General features: G+C 39.6%; 1 non-coding gene across 1 annotated transcript; it reads right to left on the bottom strand.

Moving 5' to 3' along the window:
* Nucleotides 1-5,798: 5,798 nt before the first annotated feature.
* Nucleotides 5,799-5,917, bottom strand: LOC126014523 (5S ribosomal RNA). The gene has a single exon (XR_007497570.1). It is a non-coding gene; the product is annotated as a 5S ribosomal RNA (ribosomal RNA).
* Nucleotides 5,918-7,096: the final 1,179 nt, after the last annotated feature.

Genomic DNA, 7,096 nt, shown 5'->3' with positions numbered 1-7,096 from the left:
ATATGGTCCCCCGTGCCTGCCAGGAGCTATTTCTGAGCAGACAGCCAGGAGTAACCCCTGAGCACCGCCGGGTGTGGCCCAAAAACCAAAAAAAAAAAAAAAAACAAAAAACAAAAAACATTTTTCCTACTACTTAGCTCCCCTAAAAATAATTAGAAAAGCCAGGTAACTGGAAGATGAGAAATCAAGATCAGGACAAGGTTCTCATTGTCTTATCTAATGTGTAAAATTTCAGAATTGGTTTTCTCCATATGGAAACCACATGTGCCTAGAGCTGTAAGTTTCATAGATTCCCCTAAAATGAATCATATATAGTGATCATTACTAAAAATGTGGAAATTCATTAATAAATATGGTTAGATGAATTTTTAAAGAGCACCTCTTGCTCAGACCTCTTTGAGTCTCAATGTTTCTGTATTCTCTGGGTTTCTTACTTATTAAGTATTTAGAAAAATAATATCTGAGAGAATCAAAATTGGCTAATGTAATATAATCATCTGCATATATATGATTTTATTTAATTAGAAACAGAATTTATTTGTCCAGTGTTTTGATAGTCTAAACTTTAACTTTGCCTGCTATTCTGTGTACAGCTGATGTCTTTATTGAACTTGCCAAATCATTTTGCAAAAAAGAAAAATTTTCATTTAAATATAAATTCATTTTATTTGTATAAAATTTTTCTTTCTTCCTTCCTTGATTCCTTCTTTCCTTCCTTCCTTCCTCCCTCTATCCCACCCTTCCTTTCTTCTTTCTGTTCTTTTCCAATTTCCACATGAGCCAACTTAAAATAAAGTATTTTTAATTTAAAACCATGCAGCAACTACAAGCTGAATCTCCAATAGCTTTCTAGTTGCAGAGTACAACATATTATATAATCCAAAAGTGGCTATACACCTACAGACTTTTCTTACAATGAAACTAACAGAGACCTCCCATAGAAAGGTAGGATTTATGTTTTCTCCTTTTGTTCAGTGACTGTTCCAAGCATTGGAATTTTGCTAAAAGTCACAAAATATGTAACTCTGAAGGTTTGGTTATATAAAAGCATATTTTATATGCTTCCTTTCTTGGAAAATTCACCTTGAGAACTGAAATATCATATTATGGGAAAATTCAGCTTATATAGAAGAAAGGTTCTTGTGAGGATATTAAAGAAGAAAATCCCAGTCAACTCCTATTTCACTAGCAAGAAACAAGTCCTGTCATATGATGTGAATATATATGCATAACACTTCAGATGGTACCAGCCCCCCAATTTTGACCTTCCTGTTGATACCCCAGACATTACTCATTAGAAACCAGCCACCCATCCTTTGCCTGGTGTAAATTTTGTTTGTTTCTTTAGGGAGTGTGTGGAGAAAGTGCACTATAGCCGGTAGTACTCAGGGGTTACTCTTGGTTCTGCATTCAGAGATCACTTCTGGTGGAGCACAGTGGAACATATAGGTCCTGGGGATAGAACCCAGAGCAGTCATGTGTATGGTTAACACCTTTCCTGTAGTATTGTACTGTACTAATGCTCCTGCCTCAAATTTTGTTTCTGGGATACAGTAAATTCTAGTTGTGCTAGGGGCTTCTTTATTCCTGTCTTTGTGCTTATTGATCACTCCTGACAGTGTTCATGGATCACTCCTGGCCACGCTGAGGAGACCATAATGGAAGAGTGGAAGTAATTAAACCAAAATCAAAGGCATATAAGACAAATACTTTACTTGCTAGACTATCTTTCTGGCCCTGAAATGAATTTTTAACCATGGAAATTCATGATGTAATGCATGAGTATTGTGTTTTGAGTCATCACATTGTGGAGTAATTTGTTATGAAGTCATAGTAACACATAGGGAAGTGGACTACTATAATGTAAAAAAGAGTGTTTATTATTGATCTAGAAATAGGAGAAAAATAGAAATGCATTATGATTTATCATTGTCCTTATTCATAAGTTTATTAAAGTCTGTCTTCAAAAATAAACATTGATATATTTAAAATTAATTATAATTCCAGAGAAGACCTTCAATAACATTTGAACATTTTGGACTATTAAGGTTGTTACTTTTTCACAGAATATGACACATCTTTGTGTTAATAACACAAAAAGGTAGAGGCCAGAGGCTCTAATCTCTCCCTCCCCTGTTTTCACTTTGGTGAAAACATTTGGTAATTCATTAGGTCTATGGCAACTCTACCAGCTTTCCTAGATCTGTCAGTTAAGTATTTGTGGTTGTTGTTCTCAAGTTATAAACAATTTATTTCACTTTAATCTAATCTTTAAGGATATCAGCTAATGTACTTCACAAGTGTGCTCTTTAGAACAAACCAAAGAGCACTGAAAAATCCAGTTTGCAAAAGTTTGTCTGCCATCTACTAGAATAAAAGTTCAGGAAATTTCATCAAGAATGAAGTTGTGGGCCTGGAGAGATAGCACAGTGGCGTTTGCCTTGCAAGCAGCCGATCCAGGACCAAAGGTGGTTGGTTCAAATCCCGGTGTCCCATATGGTCCCTTGTGCCTGCCAGGAGCTATTTCTGAGCAGACAGCCAGGAGTAAACCCTGAGCACTGCCGGGTGTGGCTCCCCAAAAAAGAATGAAGTTGTCTGGTTTCCCTGGACGATCTCACACATTTGTCATGTCTTTATTTAAGGAAACTCAAACATACTGTAATACTTCCCCTTTTCTGTTTTTGTAAACAAAGACTAAAAAGAGGAAACCATTTTACCTGAAACACTGAAATGAAATCATCATGCCCCAATCCTGGGGCAAGTGGGGTGGTGTCTGGAAGCAACGGCTGACACAAGAAATAATTTACACCAAGTTAGGGAGATAAAACAGTTTTAGAGGGGTTGGAGAGATAGCATTGAGGTAGGGCATTTGCTTTGCATGCAGAAGATCAGTGGTTCAAATCCCAGTATCTCATATGGTCTTCCAAGCCTGCCAGGAGCGATTTCTGAGCATAGAGCCAGGAGTAACCCCTGAGTGTCACCGGTGTGGCCTCAAAACTAAAAAGACAGTTTTAGAAATTTCCACCACAATCTGGCTGCTGGCAGACAAGCAAATTGTGGAACAAACTATGTTAAAACCTCTCTGACCTATGGTCTTTATTAGGAAGAGTAGTAGGACTACCCCCATGGGTGGAGAACATATAGGGGTAGAGGGCCAATCTAGAGGGTCTTACTGCCCTGTGTGACAAACATATGAAAACATGAAGCCCTTCTGATTAGGGAGAAGACCGGTTATTCCAACACTGAAATACATAGAGAAAAATACTATTACTCTAAAACTTCCCAATGGCACAAAGTCATTTTGCTCTATTTATGTAGGGTGCTATTAAAGATGTCTTATAAATAAATGACTATATTTATGTCTATACCTATTAAGGCCCTATTTCTGTTTTTGAAGTGGCCTCCTGCCTTTTCCAATGCTATTTGCCCTTTATATAAAAGTAAAGATATATTGGTGCTATGCAATAGCACAGGATATTATCCATTCTCTCTTCTCTCTCCTTATCTCTCTTTCCCTTTTATTCTCTCTCTCTCTCTCTCTCTCACACACACACACATACACACACACACACACACACACACACACACACACACACCACTCACCAAAGAACAATTTATTTCCACTCAGATTGGCTGAGTAGGGCTGATGATGTGGTTCAGTGGCAGACTGCATGTCTTACATGTGTGAGGCCCAGAGTTTGATCCCCAGAACTGCAGAAACAAAAACTTCTATAAGGGATCTACTTGGATGTGCAAAACAAATTCTCTTAATTTCATAACACAACTCAAATTGCAATAGTTCAAAAGGATCCTTCATCCTTCAAAGAGCTCACACTCTAAAACATACATGCACCTAATGATGGATGATCAAAATGTTCAAAACAATAGCTAGTAGGCCTGATGGGAGATATTGAGAGCAACACAATAGTAGTCATAGACTTTCATATTCTTCAATCACTGCTGGATAGATCAATGTGAGGTATATAGAGGTCTTTATAATATATCTATTTTGTGTCTGTTCTCTCTGCCTGCTTTTTCCCCTCCCTCAAAGGGTTTGGATCACAATAAATAGGAGGCAGGACTAAGGGGAGGAAGCCTTTTGCTACAGGTTTGCTAGCTCTAGGATTGGTAAACTGCGTGTGTGCAAGATTCTTGTCTCTTTTTTACCTTCTTTTCTGTGTGGATTATTTACTGTGGACTAATATAACTAGAAGAGTTTCTCCTATCCTTCCTGGATAGGGGACATGGGGCTTTTCTTTCACTTTGGGAACTGTGGAATAACCAAACCTTAACCCTACCTCCAGCGAACGCTTTGCTTCAGATCAACTATTCAAAAAATCAACAAAAAAACACCAGTTTAGAGGAAGTATGGAAGTCATGGATCTAGCAGATATATATAGGACCCTTCATCTTATAAAAGTAGAATATATATTCTTTTCCAATGTATATGGGACATTCTCCTCAACCACATGCTGGTCAAAAAACATATCTATAAAATAAAGGAGATATAAATCATATCAGCTGTCTTCTCAGACCAATCTGCTTAAAAATGGAAATTAATCACAAACTAATAGGGTAAATATAAATAGGGTAAAACACAAACACTTGAAAATTAAAGGGGAAAAAAAGTAAGAATTTTCTAAATCTAGGAGCTGTAAAGATATACACTAGGTATGGTACTTGCTTTGCATGTGGCCAGCTGAGTTCAGTCTCTGGCACCCCATATGGTTTCCCAAGTTCCACCAATAATGATGCTGAAATACAGAACCAGAAAGTAAGCCCTGAGAAAAACTGGGTGTGGTCTCCAAAAACATATAAACAAAAACAAATTTCTGAGTTGCAAAATCACATTATAGTTATACCCAAATATAGAGAAATAGTACGAAGAAACCAATAGCCAAAGGCAACAGAACTGGAGAATTTTCTGCAGAACTGAGTTTATCTGGGAGCAGGCAGGGTGATGGATTGGAGGAGTCCTTGGCACCCTGGTGGAGGGAAGCAGACACTTTGGTGGTGAGTAGTATTGTGACAATAGATTCATTTTCATGAGTATCATTAACAGTATTGTAAGTATAGTACCTAAAAACCTGTACAAATAATAGTAAAAGAAAAGGATCAGTGAAGATATTTTAATCTTAGATATATTATAATTTGTTTTGTTTTTGGGCCATACCCGTTTGACGCTCAGGGGTTACTCCTTGCTATGCGCTCAGAAATTGCCCCTGGCTTGGGGGGACCATATGGGACGCCAGGGGATCTAACTGGGGTCACGATCTTTCCTTGGCTAGCGCTTGCAAGGCAGACACCTTACCTCTAGTGCCACCTCGCCGGCCCCAGGAGTGATTTCTGAGTGTAGAGACAGGAATAACCGCTGAGTTCTGCTGGGTGTGGCCCAAAATCTAAATGAAAAAATTTTCCCTTAATATAAAAAAAAATCAAAGTCGCAGCAGGGATCAAATAGTCTTACACAAAAGCTCTATACGTGACAATGAAAATGTGGTAACCTGATTGCTTGTACTATGTGGTATATCTGTGCAATAAATGGGGAGTAACACTGCGGATGCCAAGTGGTTAGCATATGCTCCCCTCCCCTGCACTCAGGCTTCAGCTCCAGGTGGCATTTGCTCCATAAGACGCACAGACATTATTCCCCATCTTTTGGGAGGAAAAAACTGCATCTTATGGTATGAAAAACATGCTAGCTTTAAAGTTCTCGCCAGACTCAGCAGTTCTTAGGGATTCCTTACAGAGTGCTTCCTTTCTTTTTTTTTTTTTTTTCTTTTTTTATTCTTTCTTTCTGCCTACAGCACCCGGTATTCCCAGGCGGTCTCCCATCCAAGTACGAACCAGGCCCGACCCTGCTTAGCTTCCGAGATCAGACGAGATCGGGCGCGTTCAGGGTGGTATGGCCGTAGACGAGTGCTTCCTTTCTAAACATCTAAATGGTCATCTTTGCTAACTCTACTTAATGTCCCTTTGCTTCAGACCCAGTTTCACTCATCAGGCCAGTCCCTCATATAGGTTAGAGAATGCTTTTAGTTTTTCTTCGCGGCAACCATTCTTGGGTTCCACAGACTGTTGCCTATCTATTACTCTATCAGTCCGAGACAAGATTAATGGGAAAAGTGATCTGATTATTGTGCTCATGGATTCTAAGGTTTGCTAGGCTGACAGGTGAAGTGACTTTTTTTTCCGTGTGTGTGTGCGTGTGTGTGTGTGTGTGTGTGTGTGTGTGTGTGTGTGTGGTTTTGGGGCCTTACCCAGAGATACTTAGTACTAACTCCTGGCTCATCACTCAGGAGTTACTCCTGGAGGTGCTTGGGATACCATCTGGAATATAGGGAACCATACCTACTTTGACCACATGCGAAGCAAGCACCATACCCACTGTAATATCATTCCAATTTTTTTAAATTTAATACTGTGTTTACAAAAAAATTTATACTGGGGTTTCCATCATAGAAAGTATGCCACCCAGGGCCGGAGAAGTGGTGCTAGAGGTAAGGCGTCTGCCTTGCAAGCACTAGCCTAGGACAGACCAAGGTTCGATCCCGGGTGTCCCATATGGTCCCCCAAGCCAGGAACGACTTTTTTTTTTTTTTTTGGATTTGGGTCTCACCCGGCAGTGCTCAGGGGTTACTCCTGGCTTCATGCTCAGAAATTGCTCCTGGCAGGCATGGGATTCTAACTGATGACCTTCTGTAAATGCCCTACCTCCCTGCTATCTCTCTGGCCCCCAGGAGCGACTTCTGAGCGCATAGCCAGGAGTAACCCCTGAGCATCACCGGGTGTGGCCCAAAACCAAAAAAAGAAAAAAAAAAAAAAAAGAAAAGAAAGAGAAAAGAAAGTATACCATCCTTCACCAGTGCAATCTTTCCACCAATATTCCCCAATTTCCTTCCTCCACCCCAACTCCCTGCCTGTCTCTCAGGCAGGAACTCTATTTCTCTCCCTCACTATCATTGTCATGGTTGTTGTCATTGTGGTTAGTGCAATAGCTGCACTCACTTCTCTTTGTGGCAAGCTTCATATCATGAACTAGTCCTCCAGGCATACAGCTCTATTGTCTCTGTATGTTATTGTTATGCTTTCTTTT

This window comes from Suncus etruscus, chromosome 7 (genome assembly GCF_024139225.1).
Source record: "Suncus etruscus isolate mSunEtr1 chromosome 7, mSunEtr1.pri.cur, whole genome shotgun sequence".
Lineage (NCBI taxonomy): Eukaryota > Metazoa > Chordata > Mammalia > Eulipotyphla > Soricidae > Suncus > Suncus etruscus.
The sequence above is the reverse complement of the archived record's forward strand: the minus strand, read 5'-3'. Positions and strand labels throughout refer to the sequence as shown.